We start from the raw sequence: 26,479 nt of genomic DNA on the forward strand, positions 1-26,479 counted from the left end.
ATGTCACATATCTATTTCATTATAATGACATGAACATTTAAATGGAAATTATGACAATTTCAGCAGCAAAAATTTATTTTAGAAGAGCCCATCTAAAATAATCACAGAAAATTTTGGATAAAAAACTTTTCTTATTATTTGGTTAGCATAGAAATCAACTTCCAGAAAGAGCCAGCATTTTCAGTTTTCCTTCTTTCCTAGTTATAAGAAAAGTCACTTGGAAGCAGACTACTTTTATGCATTAATTAGCCTGATTCCCTTATGTGAGTATTTAACAAACATACAGGAAACAAATATTCAGACATTGATTGAACCAAACAAACATTCAAGCATTGATTGGATTAAACTGAACCCATAATGCAGATTCCACAGGCTGTTTATTTTGTCCTCACATGAAGTGGATGAGTGGATGTGGGTTTGACTTTTTTCACACTCTTGGGGTTATGAGCATCATTTGCTGTAATTGATTTCTCTAGAAACAGAATCGTATAGATAAGGAACATATTTTAAAAATTTTAGTCAGAGAAATGGGCTGCAGTCTGGAACACTAGGTTGATCTTCTCCATGTGAACTATACATCTTTCATTTAAGCCATGATTCATTTTTAGAAAATTATAAGACAGAGGAGTTATAATGAAAAGCTCAAGATGCATATCACATCCAAGCAGATTTCTGTTTGTGTTAATGAAAATGCTTGAATACCAGCAGCATTACATGTCAACCAACAATTAATTATTATCATGGTTGTCTCATGAACAGGAAAATTGTTTGTCTCAACTTGACAATAAGCTGCACCAAGGGTCAGGCAGCTTTAAAACTATAACATTTCTAAATTTTTTTACTACTACTCTTCCTTTCTCCATCATTGTCTCCCCCTTTTTTCTTATTCAAATATTGCTTATTCTGTAGGGAAGGTTTTATACTAGACACTGGTTACATTGTTCTTTATCATTTCAGTACTAGTGTTGTATAACTTTTTGGAAGGGAGAAGAGAGGAAGGACAAGAGGAGGGGGTGAGAGCAATAGGAGAGGTGGAGAGAAAGGATAAAGATGAAAGCAAAGGGCACATTGTTAATATTAATTCACATTATATTGAACTTTATTTCCCCTTGAGTTGGTTGTTTTATTCACTTACCAAATATTTATTGAGCAAATACTGTGTTCTAGGCACAATCCTAGGCCCTGGGGATACAAAGTCAAGAAAGACTTTCTTATTCCCTTCCTCAAGGAAGGTACAGCCTAGCAGGAAAGAGAAAAGCAAATAAAACACAACAGCAAGGGTCTGGGGTGCAAGCTGTTGTAGAGACATGCGCAGAGAACCATGCAAGCCCACAGAGAAGTCATAAATCTAAGTAAGTTGAAAACACTGTGCTAAATTTACTACAAGAAAGCCAAAAGTAAAACTAAACAAACCCAGGAGAACCTTGCTACTTATTAAGTTGGCCTTGATACAAAAGGGAGAATTTAATGAGGAAATGAAATCACTTAGCTGTACTTTTTCATTCTTGTCAGTCTGTAAATCTCATTATTAATTGAAAACACAGAAGAATATCATAGCCTGTCAGCTAACTATAAATACATTTTGCATGATGATACTATGTGGTAAGTTTAAATGATAGGCTTATGAATATTGTTCACTTTTTCACAAGTCCCAAATCGTTTTGTTCTATTAGCACATTATTAATATTTCACTACTTATTTTAATCAAATTGAACAAATTGACAGATGTTTGAAGTCCGTTTGCTAGAGTTACTATTATTTTTAGTGAAGTGATTCATATTTGTTACGGCACTATTGGTAGTTTTTTTTTTTTTAATAAGCTTTGCCAACAACACCATTTTGTGATAGTAACTTCGATGCAACGATGAAGTTGGAATGTCTTCAGAGGAAAGTACAAATAATGCATGTTGTGCAATTTTCTTTGACTGGCTAAAGCACTAAGTGAATAGTTGTATCCCACTGTGGGAGCTGTGCACAAAATGTGAGCATATAAAATGGTTGCCAGGAGCAGGTGTTTTGCTCTGTGGTGAAGACATTCCCATTCATATTTGAGTACCTGGGTTCAAGCCCTTGTTCCACTTCCAATCCTGCTTCCAGCTAGTGCACACTCTGGGAGGCAGCAGATGATGATTCAAGTACTTGGCTCCCTCTCACCCTCGTGGGAGACACAGATAGCATTCTAGGATCCTGGTCTCAGCCTGGCCTTTTCCTGGCTGTCATGGGCATTTCGAGTGTGAAGCAACAGATGAAGATCTCTATCTCTCTGTCTCTCTCTCCCTGTATCAATCTCTCTATATATCTTTGTCATTCTGCCCTTCAAATAAATAAGTAAAATAACAACTGAAACATGGCTGCCAAACTAAAAAAAAATCATTGAGTTTCAATCATACTTTATATAGATGATTGAAGCAACTCTGGCATGAATATAATGGCCATCATTTTGGAGTTATTTTATAACGAAGGAAGCACATGTTACAGAAACAGAATTTCATTCATTATAATGTAGATAGGGTACAGGTAATTTGATTAAAATGCTAATCTTAAAACTAATTACCTGGGGTTGGCATTATGGCATTACAGGTTAAACCTCTGTCTGTGATGCTGGCATCCCACATGGGCACCTGTTCTAGACCTGGTTGCTTCACTTCCCATCCAGCTCTCTGCAAATGTGCTTGGCACAGCAACAGAAGATGGCCCATGTCCTCGCATCCCTATATCCACGTGAGAGACCTGGAAGAAGCTCCAGAATCTTGGCTTTGGCCTGGCCCAGCCCTGGTTGTTGTGGTCATTTGGGAAGTGAACCAATGGATGGAAGATTTCCCCTCTCTTTCTCTCTTTCCTTCTCTCTCTGTAATGCTTTCCAAAAAGACCTAATTACCTTAAATTAGATATTAGAACTGTTCAAAGATGGTGCATAGTAAGAGTAAAGTAGTGCATATTCTTTTTATAACTATGACTTTTGTAAGTTGCATCAACCTAATACAGCATTTGACTTACAGTAGAATTCATCCTGCTGGGGAGAAGGAACTCTTACTCAAGACATTAACTCACTAACAGAATTATACTCAAGATTGTTGAATAGATAATGTAATGAAAATCCTGGAATTACTTCTAGCTTTTGTCATTTTAGCTTCATCATTACAGGAGAAGAGTGGTACTAACTCTTTCTAGCAAATTTAATAATAATTAGGTAATTGAATCTCCAACTCATGTTTTCCTATTTTGGTATCCGATATTTAAAGCTTTTCTAAAGCCCAAGGATGAGGAGTTTCTTAGGAATGAGTCTCACCACAATCAAGCCCTTCATAATAAACCTGCTTTCATTAGCTAGTGAGAAGTGTCAGAAAGCTGACTTTGCCACTTCATGCTGTTTGTTAATATGGAACATCTCTCTTTTTTATTTATTAGCTTATTCCAATTGAGACTAATGATCAGGGAAGCTTTTTAAAGGGAAATTTTATTATATGTGGAGCTTATTATTTCCAGCACTTTTAAAATTCTTTGTCATCTATTCCTTGCCATCTAATTATTCCTGTAACTTGTGGCAAGTCCATTTTCTTCAACTTCCACAAGTGAGTTTCTCTTAAATCTCTTTGTACTATCTTAGTTTCTAGACTCATGAGATAGAAACATTTGATGCTTATTCACTCAGAGGGATAAGCCAACAAAAGCTCTAGCCAAAAAATTTTCAATTTATAAAAATAATGTATTGAGTCTTGGTCGTTGAAGTCATCTGGAGAGCGAACCAGTGGATGAACAATCTCTCTCTCTCTCTCTTTCTCTCTTCCCTTCTAACTTTGACTTTAAAATAAATAAATCTTTCAGAGATGGCAGAATAGGGGATGACATACTGCTCTAGGCTAGGGATAAATAGTAAAAAAAAGAGTAGGAAGTGTATTCTCAGGGGAAAATTAGAGAAACTGCAGTAGAAATTTTATGGAAGGAAGAGGAACACTATGGAACTGTGTGGAAGGTGTGGCTGTGCAGCACAGGTATGTACACAGCACATGACTGCAGCAGGCGAGAGCCAGAGAAAACGCCAGCTGCAGCAACCCATGACACTTGTGATATAGACAGAGGGTGAGCATGGCAGGAGTCTGGTCTGGAGCCCTAAGAGGGACAGGCTACTCGTGGACCCAGTAAAAAAAAATAGCGATGAGTTTCTCTAAACCCATCCCCCCTACAATGGCACCTGCAACTGGCTGAGAGAGGACAGGTGCCATTTTGGGCATAAGTGGCAGCTCCTGAAGCCCTTGGATGTGTGCACAGAAACTGGCTGAGACAACAGGACATCTCAGCAGTACTGGTGGCAGCAGCTCCAGTGCAACTGGTGGGGAGAAAACAACATTTACCCAGTGGTTTTTGTGTACATGTGTGATCTAGATTCTAGCAAAAGGAAAAATCCGTTTCCACTGACTTTGAGTGTGGCTGGGAGAATTGACAGGGGGCTGGGCATCCATGTAAGACTGTGAGGCGCTCCCAATATACCACAAGCTCTGGGGCTCAAGGCGCCTAAGCGGAGCACCCATGGGCAGCTGGCTCTGGGAACATCTGCCTCTCTGTGGATTGGATAGACTGGCGGAGCAGAGTGGACCCTCTGCACCCTGTACTGTGGGAACCTTGTGTGCCAAGACTGTGGGGGACTCTGTGGTGGCACAAGCTGGCACAGGGTGTAGCTGGGTCTCTGGAAAATCACTGTGTGTGGTTCCTCAAGCTTGGATCTCCCTGGTTGCTTGAGGATTCAGCAGGATCCATGCTCAGAGTGAGGATTGCACAGATCATTTAGGGATTGAAGTGGTGGTGCTGATGAGGGTTGCACCCATTGGGGCTAACACCCAGGCATTGAGCAACTTAGAGGAGAGGAGGTAAGGATGTGTTCACACCAACTGAGTTGACCATATTCCTCCTTCTGTTAACAAGAGGAGATCTGTCTAGTCCAACTTGAGTGTCACCCTGGATACTTGCCCTGTCCTGGTACACTGATTAAAGCTCACTGGCCACACCCAGCACATACCTCTGGGTATTCAGCGAATGTGCAGACCTTCCACTAAGCCACAGAGGCCTAGGTCAAAGATAAAAGACATTAGAGGAGATCAACAAGTACTTCCACAAATTCCTAAAAATGAATGCAGAAATCCAAGAAACAATAATAAGGAAGATAACATGACCCCTTCCTCCACAAAAGAACGCACCAACACTTCAATATTAGAAAGTGAGAATGAAGTGATTGATGAAATGTGTGAAACACAATTCAGAAGATCAATCAGGGGCTGGCACTGTGGCATAGCAAGTAAAGCCATAGCCTGCAGTGCTGGCATCCCACATGGGCATTGGTTCAAGTCCCGGCTGCTCCACTTCTGATCCAGCTTTCTGGTATGACCTGGGAAAGCAGAAGATAAATTAGAAAAAGTAATGTATTTAGCATCTAAGTCTATAAAAGATTATCATATCCAATGGACAGTTGGGGGAAACACAGAGGAGTTGATAAATAAGTGCTCTAAAAATACCTAAATGTAAGTGGTGCTTATTGTAATTTTATTGTTTTGTTTTTATGTGTCTTCAAAGAGACCCAGAAGCATTGAATTTTTAGATTAATGTCCTCCATATTGCAAATATTATAGAGAAGAAAGGCTCATGGTACATGCTCAGAGTTTGTAAGAAGCCAATTTTATTTAGTTTACTTCACTCACATTTGTATGGAATCACATTTGAGTTTGATCATCGTTTCAGTCCATGCAGTGTTCCTATCTTAAAAGCCATTATCTTCCTGGCAATTGTCCAACTGGTTCTTCACTAAATCTGTGAGGTGATTTTCACCTGACCTGGTTATTGTACATCCTCATCTCTGGTAAGAATGTTTTTCCACATTGTCCAACTTGTCAACTCTTGCTGGTCATTACAGGACTGTTTGCTGGCAGTGGCTGTGACTGCTACAACTTCCTGGCTGTATTTTCCTCAACGTGTTTGGATTTCAGTTTGGACATCTTTATGACCAGACTGTCTCCTCAATAGACGGAACTCTTTGAGGATAAGAACTCTATCATTACTCATCTATCCCCCCCCCCCCGCCCCCAACACCTAGGAGAGTTTCTAGTATGGTACAAGCAACACACTTTTTTTTTTTTTTTTTTTTTTTTTTTTTGCATCAAAAGCAAGTTAATTGGCTATCCATATAAAAACAGATGACTTTAATGCCTGGAAGTGTTAAATAAAAGAGGACCACTAGGTGCGATATGGTTAAAAAACTTAAAAGAGTGCAGATTACAAGGAATCTGACAGATACAAGACTGAATTGCTCTCTGTTTAATATTTAATAAATAAGCACTATTTTGCCATTTTATTTTCACTGAAGTTTAGAACCTATGTTACTTTTCTTTTCATATCAACTCCTTTCTTCTTTTTAATGAATAGAAAGACATATCCTGCAGGAATATTCTGAAAACTCCTTCAAGCTTCCAAACTTGAAGTCTATTGCCAAGTTATGCACATCTTAAGATTTTTCTCTTACAAAGCCAAGAAATGTGAAACTTATTAGCAGTTCTCATGTACAGTTTTATGAGGAAAAGGAAAATGCAGAAATTAGTGTTCCTATGGCAATGAAGCTTCAGTTCTGACTCCTTTCCCAGCTTTGCAACCCGTGAGCAGTAGCTCTGGATTCTGCACACAGCCCGACAGCTGGCGGAGCCTCCTAGGACTGAACAGTTGCCGCGGCAAAAACCTTTGTTGAATCGGCTCTCTTCTTTTTTTCCTCTGTTATTTCTAGCATGTGTTATTTTTAGGAAAAGCCCATGCTTAAGTATTGATAATCCAGTGGATATTTCATAGAGCTTCTTTGCTTTTTTACATGTATATCTGTTTTGTATATCTTTGTGCTTGTTTTATAAGGCAGCCTGAATTTTGCAAGCTCATATTGTATCATACATCAAAAGTCAGAAAATCAGTGTGTCATTTCTGGAACAGGAGTGCAAACTCTGATTAATGGCATTGTACTGAGGCCACATATCCGGTACCTTGGGCACCTGATGCTGCAGCAGCAGTGTCCGTGAGTGACAGTGTAAAACCTCAGAATTCAGTTCTGGATCATTAGAGGCTGATTTTAGGTCTGAGTAAATATTTGCTTGCTTTAAAAAATATTTATTTATTCATTTGAAAGGCAAAGTGAAAGAGACAGAATGTGAGAGAGAGGAAGAGAAAGAGAGAGGGAAAAAGAGGGATGTTTTAACGGTTAATCTAGTAAGTTTTATTTTATGTTGATATATTTTTAAATGTCACTCCAGTATATTACATTTTAGGTAGTTTAGCATTGATCATTGCATATGAAGCTAATTTTAGGAAATTTATAAACTAAAATTATAAAATTTTCTGGGAAAAATCACTTATTTAATTATGGTCCCTTACCTCTGTTATTATATATAAAAATAAGAATGTTAGTTGAGAGTCAGGCACATACAAACTCAGACACAGGGAAAGAAAGAAAGATAGAGAGAGGGGGAGAAAGGCACAGAGAAACTGACAGACTGTTAAAAAGGAGCACTCCCATTCTCTCATTCACTCCACAATGACTACAATGCCCAAATTTCTGCTGAAGCTGGAGCCAGGGCTCGGAAACTCAGTCTACTCTCTCACTGTCTGTAATTCTACCTGTCAAATAAATAAATAAAATCTTACCAAAAAGGGGGGGGGGCGGTGCCATGGTGTACTGGGTTATTCCTCCGCATGCAATGCCGGCATCCCATCTGGGCACCGGTTCTAGTCCCGGTTGCTCCTCTTCCAGTCCAACTCTCTGCTGTGGTCTGGGAAAGCGATAGAAGATGGCCCAAGTGCTTGGGCCCCTGCACCTGCATGGGAGACCAGGAAGAAGCACCTGGCTCCTGGTTTCAGATCAGCGCAGCTCCAGCTGTTGTGGCCATTTGGGGAATGAACCAACAGAAGGAAGGCCTTTCTCTCTGTCTCTCTCTCACTGTCTGTAACTCTACCTGTCAAGTAAATAAATAAAATCTTTGAAAAAGAAAAAAAGAAAGTCTAGATTTCCCACAGGGATGAGAGAATCATATTTAGTTAAGCCAACCCTGCTGATACCCCAGAAATGCCTGCCCCAGAAAAAATGTACTTCAGTTAGTTTGTTGTATGTCTCTTTTACAATCACATTACAGAAAAAATGTACTTCAGTTAGTTTGTTGTATGTCTCTTTTACAATCACATTAAAGCAAACTAAACTTGTTTAAAGAATTAATGTTCTACTGTTACAATAAGTGGCTTCTATTTAATAAGCACATTTCCGCATAGTAACTTGTACCACTAAAAAAGTGATTTGGGTCCTTGAATCAAGAAAAATACTTAATCATATATTTTCTTGCCTAAGTGTATAGTTTAATTATAATTAAAATTTTGGGGTGATCGTTTGAACTACTGTTTATAACTCCTTTGGGATGACCACATCTAACATTGGAGTGTCTTGGTTCAAGTCTAAGCTTTCCTTTTCATTCCAACTTTCTGTTGATGTATACCACAGGAGACAGCAAATGATCATTCAAATAATTTAATACTTTCCAACCATGTGGAGATCTGGTTATACTTTTGAAACTTTCCCACTCCTGGGTATACTTTTTTATTGTTTAATTTATTTATTTGAAAGAGTTACAGAGAGAGGTAGAGAAAGAGAGAGAGGTCTTCCATCCACTGGTTCACTTCCCAGATGGCTGTAATGGCCAGAGCTGTGCCCATCTGAAGCCAGGAGCCAGAAGCTTCTTCCGGGTCTCCCACGTGGCTGCAGGGGCCTAAGATCTTGGCCACCAGTTTGAGACCCGGCTGCTCCTCTTCCGACCCAGCTCTCTGCTATGGCCTAGGAAAGCAGTAGAAGATGGCCCAAGTCCTTGGGCCCCTGCACCCACGGGGGAGTCCGGGAAGAAGCTCCTGGCTCCTGGCTTCGGAACAGCACGGCTCCGGAACAGCACGGCTCCGGCTGTTGCGGCCATCCAGGGAGTGAAACAACGGATGGAAGACCTCTCTCTCTCTCTCTCTCTCTCTCTCTCTCTGCTTCTCCTTTCTCTGTGTAACTCTGACTTTCACATAAATAAAAAAAGTATTTGCTTTTTATCTGATATTAATATCTAACTGGCTATTCTGTATTTTAATTTGTTAAATCTGGCAACTCTAACTGGCGTCAGGTTTGTTGATTCTATTTATCCATCCAATAACAAAGAGGGGAAGACCATCTCCCTTCTTCCAAATGAAAGGTCCTGCCTAGGCTTCGACAGGAAGACATGAGAATTCACTAGTCATGAACTTACTTTAACAGCATGGCAACACTGCCTACTGGGAAATGAAGGTATGATGTAAATCTTGCGCTCCTACCAATCTGATTGGCAGCTTTATGGGGAGGGTAGTGAAGGAGAAAGGTAATTCAAAGGAAAGGACTCAGAAGAGGCATTTCCTAACCACTTGAGATGTCCTTCCTTGAGCCTCTTTTGTCTTATTTCCTCTCTTTTTAAATTTTTGTATTTTTTAATATAGGAATATTAATTGAAAATCTCCTTTCCCCTATCATCTGGCAAAGATTTTTGTAAGGGGAAATGCTAAGTCTTTGAAATGGAGGGGAGGATAAAAAAAATTGCTTCAGTGATGTGTGGAGATAGGGTAGTTTTCCAACAGATATAACCTGGCATTTTGATCATGTTACATGGTATTAGATCAGGTAACTAGAGATCCTTTGCAGGTTCCTACCCAAGGGAAAAGCTGCCTAGTGATCCAACTCCTCAGGACTTTTCCTTACCCTGGCACTTGGCATGGTAGTAAATAGCTCTGCTGGCTGGTCTGTCATGTTCTTAGAATAATTTGTATAGAGCAATGCCTGCCTATGGAGGCAACAGCTGGTCAACTAATAGAAACAATTGATTTCTTAGGCATCACTGGTACAAGTAGAGCATTCAGAAAAGAGAGGGTAATAAGTTTGCTCTATTCGTGCTGCAGAGTACCCAGAGTATTATGGCTAGTTTAGGAGTCATATTTTACAGGTGATATTTAACATATTGAAGAGATACAATAAGTTCAGTATGTTGCTAAAATGAGAAACAGGGGGCCTGCGCTGTGGCATAGTGGGTAAAGCTGCAGTGCTGGCATCCCCAGTGGGTGCCAGCTTGAGTCCTGACTGCTCTGCTTCTGATCCAGCTCTCTGCTATGGCCTGGAAAAGCAGTAGAAGATTGTTCAAGTCCTTGGGCCCCTGCACCTGCGTGGGCTCCTGGCTTCAGATCATCACAATTCAGGCCCTTGCAACCATCTGGGTAGCGAACCAGAGGATGGAAGACTCTCTCTCTCTCTCTCTCTCTCTCTGCCTCTGCTTCTCTGTAACTCTGCCTTTCAAATAAATAAAAATAAATAAAATGAAAAACAGGTTTAGGAATTACATATAGTTATAGTTGTTCTGAAGAAGGTTCAGTTGTATGATATTTGTCTTCAAATATCTCATGCAATTAAGGTTTAGATTCATTCTGCTTTCCTCACTCAACAGTGACATATGACTTTTATGAATCTTAGACATTTTCGTGAATCAAATGCACACTTTTGACATTTGATACAGAAAAATGGGCATTCAGCAACACATAGATGTGCTGGGAATTTTTAGGAACAATACGCACACATTCTGCTCAGATGTATTATCTTCCTAGAAGATGGACATGGCAAGATGAGGGTGGCAGGTTTCTACTGTTGTAGAAGCACTTTCTGGTGAGCTGAAATAGTCAGCTTCAGGCGCATGTAGGATCTGTGTTGCTGGGCAAGTTTAAGCAGAGGCCAGATTGCTGCTTGCTGATTATGTTGAAGAGGACTTACAAATATGGTGGGGTTTTGGCTAGATGAACTCCAATGGCTTTAAAATATTCAGAATCAATTAGATTCTATGAATTTTACAGTAAAAGCCTCATATAACATGATTGGTCTATAAGGCATATGGTAATCCTGTTCACAGACATCAGCATTCATGTATGGCTTTATAGAGTATTTGATTTATTTTAGGACTTCTGCTTGATTTCCTTCTGGCCTGCCCCATAATTTTCATTAGCTTCATTTGGAGTTCTTCTTGGGTTTGGCTCTCTGGACCAGTACCCATATTCATTGCAGTAATAAAGCTTTAAAACTGAAATATAAAGTCTTGTGTTAGTTATCAAATTTCCGTAGCTCATTAGCTCTCAAAGAAAAGAAACTGGAGTTCCTTAGAATGATCTTACAGAGGGATCTGCTCCATGGGGTTACTGAGTTCACTCTGTGACTCTGTCGTCCTTTGCAATTCATATTTGCAAGGGGTTTTAAAACTGCGGTAATGACTTTGCTTTGCTGGAGAGAGCAAGATGGAGAGGAAAAGGGAGGATGTTTTGTGATTTGGGGTCACTTTAAGCTAGAGCCTCTTTTTTAAAAAAATATTTTATGTATTTGAAAGTCAGAGTTACACAGAGAGCAAAGAGGCAAAGAGAGAGAGAGAGAGGTCTTTCATCCGCTGGTTCACTCCCCAGATGGCCGCAATGGCTGGAGCTGTGCAGATCCAAAGCCAGGAGCCAGGAGCTTCCTCCAGGCCTCCCACTTGGGTGCAGGGGCCCAAGGACTTGGGCCATCTTCTACTGCTTTCCCAGGCCATAGCAGAGAGCTGGATCAGAAGAGGAACAGCTGGGTCTCAAACTGGTGGCCATATGGGAGGCAGGCGCTTCAGGCCAGGGCTTTAACCCACTGCGCCACAGTGCCAGCCCGAAGCTAGAGCCTCTTAATATGGATCTACAATGTTGCTGAACTAGAAGAGCAGATTGTCTCCAGTTTTCAAACTTTGGGAATTCTCCTTACCTTGGAAGTTAAAATGGTGCTTAATGATAGTTATGTTGCCTGGGGCTTCCAGGTCAATTTGGGATAAACCATATGTATGTTGTTGTCTGGACAAAGCACATAAAGAATGAATAATAGCATCTCCCCAGACACTTCATTGAACACAGATACTGAAAGATATATTGCTGTGGAAGCATTTATTGTCATGGCATTAACAGGATTTCAGGTGTGTGGGAAGTAGGTTTAATTTACATTTAAAAGATAATAATGAAATGCAATGGTAATTTTTTTTTCTCATGAATTAGGGGTTAATTGAGGGATTTCTGAGAGTAGATTCTCCTGCAAGAGAGCAACCAAATGTCAGCAATTTCTGGGCATTATCATAAAGAGTATTAGAGTCAGGAGAACAATGTGTGGAATTTTGGAACCAGAGGGATAGCTAGAAAAGGTCCAGAAAAGGCCACCTGAACTGAATCAAGGGAACGCGAATGCTGCCATCTGAGGACAATCTAAAAATACGTGCTCTCATCTGTCTGGCAATATGCAGGCTGAAATGAAAAATGATTGATGCCTGTCAAATTATGAAAGTTATGTATAATTGGAACCAGGCTTAAATGCAAATGAACTAACATATGTGAATGGGATTTAAATAGTTTCTGGCACATAGTAGGTGTACAATAAATGTTAATTCCCTTCTTGTGCGGGCCTCTTTTTTTGAAACTTAAAAGAAGAAATTTTAACACAAATAAAAAGATAAAATTTGCTGCAGGTAGTAAACATATGGAATTTGATACTGAAAGAGGTGATTCTGGTGGAAAGTGTGGAAGTGGCTTCAAAATGGACTTGGATGGATCTGGAGATGAAAGATACTTAATGAGGGAAATAAAACAAAATGAGCCTTTGTAAACTGAAGGGACAACTTCTAAATTCTAAAGAATGTTGTTTCTGTCATTATAAATGACACAGTTGTTAAATAGTTTTCACAAAAGATAGATGAACAAAACAAAAAACCCTTTGTGATGCCACCATTTAGTAATATCCCACTTAAAATTTCATTTGTAAAGTTACATTATTTTTCCATATAAATAAAGATATTTCATTAGTGGCATATAAATATTTGACAAATTTTTTTTTAAGTTTTTTGACAGGCAGAGAGGACAGTGAGAGAGAGAGAGACAGAAAGAAAGGTCTTCCTTTGCCGTTGGTTCACCCTCCAATGGCCGCCACGGCTGGCGTGCTGCGGCCGGTGTACCGCGCTGATCCGATGGCAGGAGCCAGGTACTTTTCCTGGTCTCCCATGGGGTGCAGAGCCCAAGGACTTGGGCTATTCTCCACTGCACTCCCTGGCCACAGCAGAGGGCTGGCCTGGAAGAGGGGCAACCGGGACAGAATCTGGCGCCCCGACCGGGACTAGAACCTGGTGTGCTGGCGCCGCTAGGCGGAGGATTAGCCTAGTGAGCTGCGGTGCTAGTGACAAATTTTTAATTCCACTTAGTGGTGTGAATGTTTCTCCATATCATTAAATATTGTTTATAGGGCAATTTTATATGGTTGATATCCCATGGTATGAATATCCTATAATTTATGTAATCAATTGCCTATAGCAGGACCTTGATAATTTTATCAAGATTTTGCTATTGAACCAACATCTGTGTGTCTGTCCTTGTGCTGCTTAAAAGATATTTTACTAGATCAAATTCTTAGAAATGAAACTGCTTAAAGAGCATAAACATTTTTGAAGCTTTTAATAAATATTACCAAATACCCTTAAGAAATATTGTAATAGCAATGTATACTGCCATGTTGGTTTATAAAGTATCCATTTCCTCAAATGTTCTCTAAATCTGAGTATATGAAAAATCAATATGTAAAATAATGTTTAAAATGTTATAATTTTAATTCATATGGAGTACTATTTAGATTAAATATTAAATATTTTCTAATGTTTATTAAGTTTTTTGAGAAAGTATTCCAATTTTACATACTTTCTTCAAAGTTTTATTGGTATGTTTGCCTTTTCTTATTAATTTGCAAGATTTCTGAATGTTGTTATAACGTTGTTGATTTTTTCAATGACCTTTTGATGTTTGAGGATTTTACTTCATGTGATTCCTGCCTGGCTTTCTGCAATGGAAACCAATGGGGAAGGAAGCTCCATTTCCCATGGTTCCTTGTAGTTGTGATGCTGCATGTGATTTACTCCAGTCAATCATCTGGGTCCATCTGGGACTTTGAATTTGGCGTGGCTGATGTAGAGTCAGGGAAAGTTGGAAACTTATTCTGACAATGAGGCAGCTCAAGCAGAGTCAGCAGCAATACTTAATGTCCCATGCTCAGCCTCATGAGTTCTAGTATCTTCAGCAGATAGAATATGTGATAGGATTTTGCTAGTGATTCCAGCTGCCTAACCTCTCTTTGTGCAAGTTTTCATATCATTCTTACTAAATTCAGTTTTATTAAGATGTTCATACACAGTAAAATTCAAGAGTATTGTTTGATGAATTTTGATAAACTCTTAAAGTTTTGTAACTCTAACCATTATCAAGATACATTTGGGGGCAGATGTTGCGGCATAGTGTGTAAAGCTGCAGCTGCTCCACTTCTGATCCAGCTTCCTGCTAATGGCTTGGGAAAAGCTATGGAAAATGGCTCCAGTGTTTTGGTCCCTGCCACCTATGTGGGAGACCCAGATGAAGCTCCTGGATCCTGACTTGGGCCTGGCCCAGGGCTAGCTATTGCAGCCATCCGGGAAGTGAACCAGCAGATGGAAGATCTCTCTCTCCCTCTGTGACTCTCCCTCTTTCTCTGTAACTCTGACTTTTAAAATAAATAAAATAGATATTTAAAAAAAGATATATCCCATCTGCATATGTACTGGCTATTTAACATGCATCTGCCATGAAATGCTTCACTTAATGTTCTTTCATTTAAATCCCATCACAAGTCACTGGTGTTGGTTCTGTTATTCACATTTCACCAACAAGGAAATAGGTAACTAAGTAAATTGTTCCAAATAACAAGCTACTTTGTGGTTAAATGAGGTTGTAAGCCTCAACAAGTACATCTCCTGTTCTGTACTGCTTCAACAGTTCAAGGGATTGCTCATTAAAAAAAAGTTCATTATCTACATGTTTACTTGGAAGCACAATGTCTTCACAATACTCCTATTTAAAATCTCTAATATTCAGCAACATAAATTAAAATAACATAAAATTCAACCATATATAATTTTATCTTGAAATTGCTACTGAACTTTCAAACAATAATTTGTTATATTTGGTATTTGTGTGGTGTTCATATCAGAAGCAAATGAATAGGTCAAAATTTATTTTATTTTTAAAGGTTTATTTATTTGAAAGCAGAGTTGTGTGTCTGTGTGTGTGTGTGTGTGAGAGAGAGAGAGAGAGAGAGAGAGAGAGAGAGAGATCACAATGGCCAAAGCTGGGGCAGGCTGAAACCAGGTGCATGGAGTTTCATCTGAGTTTCCCACAAGGGTGTAGGGGCCTAAACATTTGGACCATCTTTTGCTGCTTTCCCAGGTGCATTAGCAGGGAGCTGGATCAGAAGTGGAGCAGCCTGTGAGATGTGAGTGGTCTTGGTGGGAGACGCCACAAATTTGGGCAGCTTTGACTACCCGGTGAGAGACATTGCAGGGGAATCTGAGCTTACACTGAGGACTGCACAGACCCTTTGTGTGGTCGTTGGGATAGAGCAAACAAATATTACATCCACTGGGACTAGCGCTCAGGCACTGATTGCTATTGAGGAGAAGAGCTCAGCTGAGCAGAATTACTTCTATTCTGAATAAAAAAAAGAGAGGGAGAGAAGATTTACCACACCAAACCTGGGTGTGTCACCTTTGGCACACCCTTAACCCTGAAGAACTGAACAAAGCTCTCTTGTCATACCCACTACAAGCCACTAGAGATTCACCAAAAACAGACAGTCCACTTAATCTAGAGTCATAGTATAACGAGAAAAGCCACCACAGTGAAAAAAAAAGAAGAAACCAAAGAATATCTCCACAATGCCAAACAACAAAAGCAAAAACTGAGGAAACAAGAACAAGGAAGACATCACGACACTCCCAAATGAACATAACACTCCAATACAAGATTATGAAGATGATGAGATAGAAGAAATACAAGATATGGATTTCAAAAAATTTATGATAAGAACATTTAGAAGTTATCAAAAATAAATGCATGAGCTACAGAAATCCATACAGGACAGAAAATCTCTCTCGTGAAAATGAAATCTTAAGGAAGAATCAAAACGAAATGAGGAATTTAGTGGAACATGAAATTGAAAAATTGAAGAGAAACCTAAATGAAATGAAGAATTTAATAGAACAAATGGAAAACACATTTTAGAGCCTTAAAACAGAATCAGTGAGGTAGAAGAGAGAATATCAGACTTAGAAGACAGAGCACAGGGAAGTATACAGTCAAACCAAAGAAAAGGAGAGGAAATTAGAAATCTAAAAAATATTGTTGGGAATCTACAGGATACTATTAAAAAACACAACATTCGGGTTCTAGGAGTTCCTGAAGGCATGGAGAGAGAGAAATGTTTAGAAGGCCTTTTTAGTGAGATACTAGCAGAAAACTTCCTGGGTTTGGAGAAGAACAGAGACATCCAAGAACAGGAAGCACATAGAACCCTCAATAAACATGACCAAAAGAGATCCTCACCACAACACATTGTAATCAAACTCACCACAGTAAAGCATAAAGAAAGGATTCTAAAATGTGCAAGAGAGAAATGTCAGATTACTCTCAGAGAATCTCCGATTAGACTCACAGCAGACTTCTCATCAGAAACCTTACAGGCTAGGAGGGAATGGTGAGATATAGCCCAAGTATTAAGAGAAAAAAACTGCCAGCCCAGAATATTATATCCTGCAAAGCTCTCATTTGTGATTGAAGGTGAAATAAAGACCTTTCATAGCAAACAGAAGTTGAAAGAATTTGTCACCGTTCATCCACCCTGCAAAAGATGCTTAAAGATGTGTTACACACAGAAACACAGAAACACGGCCATCAATATGAAAGAAGGTAAAGGAAGAAAATCTCCCAGTAAAAGATCACAGGAAGTTCAAAGCATATATTAGAAATATCTTTGGAAAAATGGCAGGGCAAAGTCACTGCTTATAAATAGTCACATTGAATGTAAATGGCCTCAATTCTCAAGTTAAAAGACAAAGACTGGCTGAATGGATTAAGGAACAAAACCCATCTATTTGCTGCTTACAAGAAACACATCTTTCCAACAAAGATGCATGCAGACTGAAAGTGAAAGGTTGGAAAACGATATTCCATACCAACAGAAACCAAAAAATAGCTGGTGTAGCCATCTTAATATCAGGCAAAATAAACTTTAACACAAAAACTGTTAAGAGAGAAAAAGAGGGGAACTATATAATGATTAAGGGATCAATTCAATAGGAAGATGTAACTATTATAAATGTATATGCATCTCATTAGAGGGCACTGGTTTATTTAAAAGATATGTTAAGGAACTTAAAAGGAGACTTAGACTCCAATACAATAGTATTGGGGTCTTCAATACTCTACTTTCAGCAATAGACAGATCAACCAGACAGAAGATCAACAAGGAAACAGCAGATTTAATTGACACTATAGCCTAAATGGATGTAACACATATCTACAGAACTTTTCATGCTACACATAAAGAATACACATTCTTCTCAGCAGTACATGGAACCTACTCTAGGACTGACCACATACTAGGCCATAAAGCAAGTCTCAGCAAATTCAAAAGAATCAAAATCATATCATGCATCTTCTCAGACCACCATGGAATGAAGTTGGAAATTAGCAACTCAGGAATCCCTAGAGCATATGCAAACACGTTGAGACTGAACAACATGCTCCTGAATGAACACTGGATCATAGAAGAAATCAAAAGAGAAATCAAAAACTTTCTGGAAGTAAATGAGGATATCAACACAACATATCAAAATTTATAGGATACAACAAAAGCAGTGTTAAGAGAAAAGTTTATAGCAATAGGTGCCTACATCAAGAAATTGGAAAGGTACCAAACAAATGAGCTATCAATGGATCTCAAGTATCTAGAAAAACTGCAGCAAACCAGACCCCAAACTAGTAGGAGAAGAGAAATAATTAAAATTAGAGAAGAATTCAACAGAATTGAATCCAAAGAAACATTACAAAAGATCAGCAAAAAAAAAAAAAAAAAAAAAAAAAAAAAAAAAAAAAAAAAGTGATCCCTGCTAAATATAAGAGTGGAAAGAGAGGGAGGAGATGTACAGTTTGGCACATGCTCACTCGGACATACCCCTAATGGTAGAGTTAGAAACGTGCCAGGGGATTCCAATTCAATCTCATCAAGGTGGCACCTACCAATGCCATCTCACTAGTCCAAGTGATCAGTTTCAGTTCATAATTGATCATAATGATAGGATTAAGTGTCAAAGGGATCACATAAACAAGACTAGTGTTTGCTAATACTATCTGATAGAATCAAAAAGGGAGAGAGCGATCCAACATGGGAAGCGAGATACACAGCAGACTCATAGAATGTCCTAAACAGCACTCTGGCCTCAGAATTAGCCCTTAAGGCATTCAGATCTGGCTAAAAAGCCCATGAGACTATTTCAGGCATGGAAAGCCAAGACACTATGGCAAAAAAAAAGACCTAAATGAAAAATTTCTGTGAGTGAGATCCCAGTGGAAAGAACGGGTCATCAAAGAAGAAGGTACCTTTCTCTGAAGGGAGGAGAGAACTTCCTCTTTGATTATGGCCTTGTCTGTAAAGGTCAGAGTTTGTGAACGCAAGAGGCTTCCATAGCCTTGGCAGCTCATGACAAGAGCCTTGGGGGTGATTACTGACGATGTCATAAATAAGAGTGTTAATTGTTAAATCAACAACGGGAGCCACTGTGCACTTACTCCCCATGTAGGATTTCTGTCCTTAATGTGTTGTACTATGTGAATTAATGGTATAACTAGTACTCAAACAGTGCTTTACAATTTGTGTTTCTGTGTGGGTGCAAACTGTTGAAATCTTTACTTAGTATATGCTAAGTTGATCTTCTGTATATAAAGGTAATTGAAAATGAATCTTGATGTGAATGTGATGGGAGAGGGAGTGGGAGATGGGATGGTTGTAGGTGGGAGGGAGGTTATTGGGGGAAAAGCTACAACAATCCAAAAGTTGTACATTTGAAATTTATATTTATTAAATAAAAGTTTGAGAGTCGCAGTGGAGGCTGCCCTTTCGCAGATGGGCTTCAGCTGCGACGAGAGCACTGGGCTCTACTTTGACTACAGCACTGGTTTCTATTAGGACTCTGAAAATCAGCTATACTCTGACCCCTCCACTGGCATCTATTACTACTGGGACGTGGACAGCGGTCGCTATCAGTTTCATTCTCGGGTGGATCTACAACCTTACCAGACTCCTACTACAAGACAAAATAAGGATAAAAAATTAAAGAAGAAAAGAAAGGATCCAGATTGCTATACAACAACTGAAGAAACGGACGTGAGTTCAGCAGACCAGAAGGCTGCCAGTGTGGAATATGCAAGCTGCGGTGAGGGGGCGAGTTGTGCAAATGGAAGGAAGAAGGCCAGAACGGGCATTGATCACAGACCCAGTCCTCCCCGATGTAGGGCAGAGTCCCCTCCCTGTGACAGCGCCATGAATGCCGCTGCAGGTGACGCCAGGAAAGGCCCAGAGACCGACAGTGAGCCGGAGGAAGGTGAAATTACAGATTCTCACACCGAAGGCACTGGTGAGGACGGCGGCAGTGTGGACACCGAGGAAGAGGAGGAGGAGGAGATCTGGCCCCCGTGTATTAGAGTGATTGTTATCAGGTCCCCGGTGCTGCAGACAGGGTCGCTGTTTATCATCACCGCTGTGAACCCTGCTAGGATTGGAAGAGAGAAGGACATGGAGCACACCTTGTGCATCCCTGAAGTCGGTGTCACTAAGTTTCATGCGGAAGTGCATTTTAACTACGACGTACAAAGCTACGTCCTGGTGGATCAAGGCAGTCAGAACCGCACAACTGTCAACGGGAAGCAGATTCTCCAGCCAAAAACCAAGTGTGACCCTCACGTGCTGGAGCATGGGCATGAGGTGAGAATCGGGGAGACAGTACTGTCCTTCCACATCCACCCTGGCAGCGAGACGTGCGATGGCTGCGAGCCAGGGCCGGTGAGAGCGCACCTGCGCCTTGATGAGAAGCATGAAGCTTTCGTTCCAGCACTAAGTAAAGAAGAAAAAGAGTTGGAAAGGAGAAAATAATTAAAGAAAATACGAGTGAAATAGTGAAATATGGTTTACAGAATACAGATTATGAAAATGAAAAGGCCTTGAAGAATCCAAAATACAAAGATCGAGCTGGGAAGCGCAGAGAGCAGGTTGGGAGTGAAGGGCCCTTCCTGAGGGACGATGCTCCTGTGTCTGTCTATGCTGAAATTACAGATAGCAACAAAGGCCGGAAGATGTTGGAGAAGATGGGCTGGAAGAAAGGCGAGGGCCTGGGGAAGGACGGCGGCAGCATGCGCGCTCCAATCCAGCTGCAGCTTCGGCAGGCTCACGCGGGCTTGGGGACCGGCAAGCCGTCCTCCATTGAAGAGGTTCCCCTTCTCCAGAACAAGAGCAGGAAGAACTGGGACAAAGCAGGAGAGAGGTTTGCTGAGAACTTCCCGGAAACCAGGCCGCCCAGAGATGTGCCGGGGAGCGCGCCTTGGGGGAAAGGGATTGCAGAGTGCAGCCAGTCGCAGCGCAGTCAGGAGCTTGGAGGAAGAGTTTGCAAGTCTCTGCTTACGTGAAACTGCTTCTCAGAAGGTCAATGGCACAGGGACCTGTGTCACAGTTGCCGCCCACGTTTAGACGTGTAATAAAGTGTAGATAGTGACTGGATCAGGGCGTGTGCTGAGTGGACTATAAAGTTCACGGGCAGAGTGGCTGGCAGGCTTTATTACTTGGTCTGGTCATTACAACATCCGTGCGTGAGCTTCATGAACTGCATCTTGTCCTTGTCCCCAGAGACGCACAGCAGCAGAGGAAAAAATCCAGAGTTCATTGGAGCAGTTTTGACTTCCACGCATCCCTGTTCACGCCCCTTAGAAGCTGGTGAGGACGTTGAGAAGATGTGGGCGATGGTGCGAGATGGGGGAAGGGGTGCCGCCCAGAGCTCGTGGACAGCTGACTCTGGTGGGAGATCCCACGGCCACTAATTTCTTCTGTGAAGAGTCTGTGGATGTGTGCTCTGTATTCCGCATTCACGCTTGTTAGTTTCGTAGCAACTGAGATTCCAGGTGAGAACAGCTGAGAACAGCTGGCTTTTGTAGTTCTGTTCAGTACCATTGCGGGCAATGGAGTTTGCCAGGGATACCAGGTCTGTAGTGCAAGGGTTTCCTAGCCTCAGCCTCAGCCTCAGCCTCACAATATTGATGGGAAATGTTGACAAATGCAATAAAAAATGACAACGTTAAATAAAAGTTAAAAAAAATAAGTGGATCAGCCTGGACTTGAATTGGTGCCCGTATGGATTGCATCACAGGAGGCTTAACTCACTATGCCATAGTGTGGACCTCCTCAAATTTATTTATTTAATTAACTCATGTACACAGTAACCTATTGAAGAAACTAGGCAAAAAATTTTTAAAAATTGCCTTAGTTTTCTTTTTTAAAATTGATATATTAATACTTATATTTATCTGAGAGAAGAAGTACTCCCCAATTGTCTGGAATTGTTGGGACTGGGTCAGGTTGAAAGCCAGGAGTCTGAAGCTCAATTCTGATCTCCCTTTGAATGACAGAGAACAAACTACTGGACTGACTTGTTGCCTTCAGGGTCTGCATTAACAGGAAGCTAGAACTTGTGGTGGTGCCAGGAATTGAACCCACACACTCTGATATGGGATTTTGGCCTTAGTTTTTAATCTTGTTGATGAGAAAAAATAAGCAGAAATCAATGTATTAGGTTACAATAAAGAATTCATCTTCAGCTTTTAAAAATTTTCTGTTTGAGAACTAGAGAAACATACTGAGCCCCCACCTGTCAGTTCATTCCTCAGTTACTCATAATCGCAAGGACTAGTCTTGCCTGAAGCTGGGAGCCTGGAACTCAATTCTGCTCTCCTGTGTGGGTGGCAGAGTCCCAACCACTTGGGCCATCACTGCTGTTTTCCAGGGTGTGCATTAGCAGGAAGCTGAAATAGGGAGTAGAGCTGTAACTTGAAAGAATGCTGTGAGATGTGGGCATCCTAACTGGTGGCTTGACTTCTCAGTCAAATGCCCAGCCCACAATAAAAGACTCTTAATGACACAGAATTAAGCTATGTGAGAGAAAAAGGATGCTTACACTGAGAGAATCATCAAGAGTTATCAAAAAAATTTCTTGGGGAAAAATTGGATTTGAGTTATGTATTGAACAAATATAAAGTTGGAAGAGAGAGAGAGGCCAAGTAAATGAGAATGTTAGGCGCACACAGAAAGCAGACACTAGTTATATTTTAAAAATTGAGTATGAGGTATGCAAATTAACAGAAAAACTACTACTCAAACAGTACTTTATACTTTGTGTATCTGCGTGGGTGCAAACTGTTGAAATCTTAGTTTATACCAAGTTGATCTTCTGTATATAAAGATAATTGAAAATGAATCTTGACGAAGAATGGGATGGGAGAGGGAGTGGGAAATGGGATGTTTGCAGGTGGGAGGGAGGTTATGGGAGGAAAATCTGCTATAATCCAAAAATGGTAATTTTGAAATTTATATTTATTAAGTAAAGGTTTTAAAAAAATTGAGTATGAAGGCAGGAATAAACACATGTTGGTGGAAATTGTACACCAATAAGAGAATTTTAGATTTGATTGAATATGCATTGAAAGACCAACTTGCACTCTGGAGTCAGAATGATAATTTAGATACTATAGTCTGTGATCTCTAATAGGTAGATTAAGATATTGAATTATGAAGACTCCTTAAACACTAGTGTTGCCCTTGGATTATCCAATAAACTTTTATTTCTATCTTGACCACTAAGTGTGCCTCCTTTCTTTTTAGAGAAGAGGAAAGCAAAGCCTACTGAGACTAAATGAATTCTGTAAGATCTTTAGCTAAGAAATGATTAAATCAGGGCTAGATCCTGAAGGCTGGTCTAAAACACATCTCTTCAAATGTCTGGCTTTGAGAATGAATAGATTAGAATGACATGAACTGGCATTGTCTAGGGTCAAAGTCCTTTTCTGTTACTCGCTGGTTTCTAAGCTTAGGCATCTATGTTAATCTCCCAGTCTCTTGTTTTTCTTCATTGGTTCAGTGAGTTGGTAATAATAAAAGTGTCTATCTCATTATTTGGTGGGAAGATAATATTAGTTAATATGTAAGACACTTAGAACAATACTTGGCACATGCCTGGGGGAAGCAGGTGGAATGAAAGCTGAATCAAGTGTTATATTGTAAAATTGAACAATGACAATCTTAGTCACTGAAAATTAATTATATAACACTGTTTTCCTCATTTAAAATTTTGGACTGATGCATCATTATAAAGTGGTAGTGTTGTTATCACTGCGCAGTGGTCAACTCTCATATGGGAACAACACCCGCACACCTTACCAGATTGTCCTTAGCATGAAATGAAGTTCTATATGTGAGTTGAGTGTGTCTACCTTGCACAGACTTAGTAAATGTTAACTCCCTTTCTCCATTTCTTGTTTCTACTAGTCATTTAAAGATGACAAAATAAATGATGGGCTGGCATGTATGTCACTGAAAAAAATCTTAGAAATAGTAATTTGTATGTTAAATGTGGAGGTATGTTTTTTGAATGTATTTTTACATGTGTCTTCCTTAGACTTCCTATCATATGAAATTAAATAGGGTCCTTGCAATTCTTTTCATATGTATTTCTTATAGAAGTTTAAGAATAAAAGAGGAACAGGTATCAAGTTGTGCGTGTTGCATAGTTTTCTTACACGACACTGCTCATTATGGCCTCCTCCCCTTCCACCTTAAGAATGGAGAAAAGTAACATTTTTACCAGATGTTTTCTTTGAAAATACATTGTTTAGAGCATATTAATTAAAAAACATACCATATTTGATAGTGAAACCTTGCCATAAAAATATTTCAATTGTTAAGTACTGCTAAATTTTTATCCAAGTTTAAGTAGCCTTACCTCTACTTTTCTCAATGGATTCTAAGTAGAAACAAGCTTGGAGTACTAGCTCTGCTTCTGATGCTAAAGCCTTGGAACCACTTTCCCAGAGGAGAAGACTGGGTTTTATTTTGCTCAAGGAGGAAGAGTTTCCAGGATGGAGGCATCACAGGAGAACAAAGTCCTTGGGGGATGTAGGATTATATGTCAAGTTTGCTGAGACAATATTCATATGTGTTAGTCTCGAAAAACCATCACATACATCAGTAGCTTTGTCCCTCTATAAAGAGAGCTGACTCAGTAGTGTCATGTACTACATATCACTTAACTTATAATTGTTCTTCTTTTTTAATGTTATATTGTGCTCTTTGTGCTTTTGGAACTTTTGGGTAGAGAAGAAGAAAACTTGTTATAAAAGATTTATTTGCTTATTTGAGAGTTACACAGAGAGAAGGAGACACACACACATACATACACAGAGAGAGAGAGAGATGGAGAGAGAGAGATGGAGAGAGAGAGAGAGAGGGAGAGAGAGAGAGAGAGAGAGAGAGAGAGAGAGAGAGAGAGAGAGAGAGAGAGAGAATATCTGTTTGTTCACTCCCCGGATGCTGCAATGACCAGGATTGGGCCAAGCCAAAGCCAGGAGCCAGGAGCTTATTCTAGGTCTCCTATGTGAGTAGCAGGGGCTCAAGAACTTGATACATCTTCTGCTGCTTTTCCTTTCCTAGGCCTTTAGCAGGGAGATAGATTGGAAGTGGAGCAGCTGGAACTAGAACCAGTACCCATATGGGATTCTGGCATTACAGGTGGTGACTTTACAGTGGCCCAGAAGGAAAGATCTTAATAAACTATTACATGTACAATACTAGAGTTGTAATTTCTTCTGATACGTTGCTTCTAACTGGAGTAAATATATCAATATGTGTATCTAAACGTCATTACATACTCCACTCACTGTTTGAGCAGGTTTAGTAGCTGATTTTTTACTAGGGGTGAAGGTAGAGTGGGAGATAGAGATTCTGAGCAGAGGGTTCTATTAGAATCCACATTCTTGGGGCCGGGGCTGTGGCATAGAGGTTAAAGCCACCTCCTGCAGTGCTGCATCCTGCATGGACGCTGGTTCGAGTCCCAGTTGCTCCACTTCCAATCCAGCTCACTTCAGTGGCCTTGGAAAGTGGTAGAAGATGGCCCAAGTCCTTGGGCCCCTGCACCTGTGTGGGAGACGTAGAAGAAGCTCCTGGCTCCTGGCTCCTGGCTTGATTGGCACAACTCCGGCCATTTGGGGAGTGAACCAGTGGATGGAAGACCTTTCTCTCTCTGCCTCTCCTTTTCTCTCTATGTAACTCTAACTTTCAAATAAATAAATAAATATTAAAAAACAAACGAACAAAAGAATTCACATTCTCAATGTGCACATGCCCCATTAAGGATTAAGAAACCCAGTGGCCATTGGAGGGTGAACCAACGGCAAAGGAAGACCTTTCTCTCTGTCTGTCTCTCTCACTGTCCACTCTGCCTGTCAAAAATAAAAAAATAAAAAAATTTTTTTTAAAAAAAGCAAAACAGAAAGATAGACTGTTCATTGTAGTAAAAGGAGCATTCCTAATTTCAAATAACATATAATTACAGATAATAATGACAATTCTAATGTGACTGTTTTGAAGATCATATATAATAAAACATTGGCTTGTTAATGTAGTGTTGTGTGACACAGTGCATTAAGCCACTGCTTGGGACACCAGATACCATATCAAAATGTCAGCTCAAGTCCCAGCTGCTCCACTTCTGATCTAGCTGCCTGCTAATGTGCAGGCAGTGGAAGCTGGCAGACCAAGATGGAGTTCTGGATTCTTGGCTTTGGTCTCTCTCTCTCTCTCTCTCTCTCTTGCTCTTCCTTTCTCTCTCTTCTCTCTCTCTCTTTCTGCATCTATGTCACTTTGCCTTCACACACACACACACACACACACACACACATATATATGAATAAATAAATAAATGTATATATTTCCAAAATAGAGCAAGAGAGAATGGCTAAATATAGCACAGTAACAAATCTCTGAGTTCTAATACTTATACACCGGTGTCCCCAACTTATTAAAAGTAGCACAGGCAGGGTTTTGTTATATATTTTTCAATTGTACTGTTTTTTTCATTTTGTCATATAAAATGGAGCTAATAGTAGTAGCTTGCCCTATAGAATTTTTGAGCAGATTAAAAGATTTTCTTAAATGTTGGTTGTATTTTTATGTTCTATAGCTAACATTTTGTTTGCTAAAATGTTATTGGTACACTTTATATCTTTTCTTCTCTTGAATAAATAATCTTAGCTTTCAGACACTTTTATTTGAAAACAAACATTAACCTAATTAGTATTATAAATCATATATATTAATTTTAGAAAAATATACACAGTGTTTTAGAGAACAGTAAAGTGGAGTGCAAATTATTTGTTATTTAAAAATAATCAGTTGACTAAACTTACCCTGAAGGAGGGGTGTTCTAGTTTC

At 39.9% G+C, this 26,479-nt stretch overlaps 1 pseudogene; it reads left to right on the plus strand.

The window, feature by feature from the left end:
- Window positions 1-26,479, plus strand: part of LOC100355540 (angiogenic factor with G patch and FHA domains 1 pseudogene) — a 174,231-nt pseudogene that overhangs the window by 56,012 nt on the left and 91,740 nt on the right.

The sequence above is a fragment of the Oryctolagus cuniculus genome, chromosome 3 (genome assembly GCF_964237555.1).
Source record: "Oryctolagus cuniculus chromosome 3, mOryCun1.1, whole genome shotgun sequence".
NCBI classification, from domain to species: domain Eukaryota; kingdom Metazoa; phylum Chordata; class Mammalia; order Lagomorpha; family Leporidae; genus Oryctolagus; species Oryctolagus cuniculus.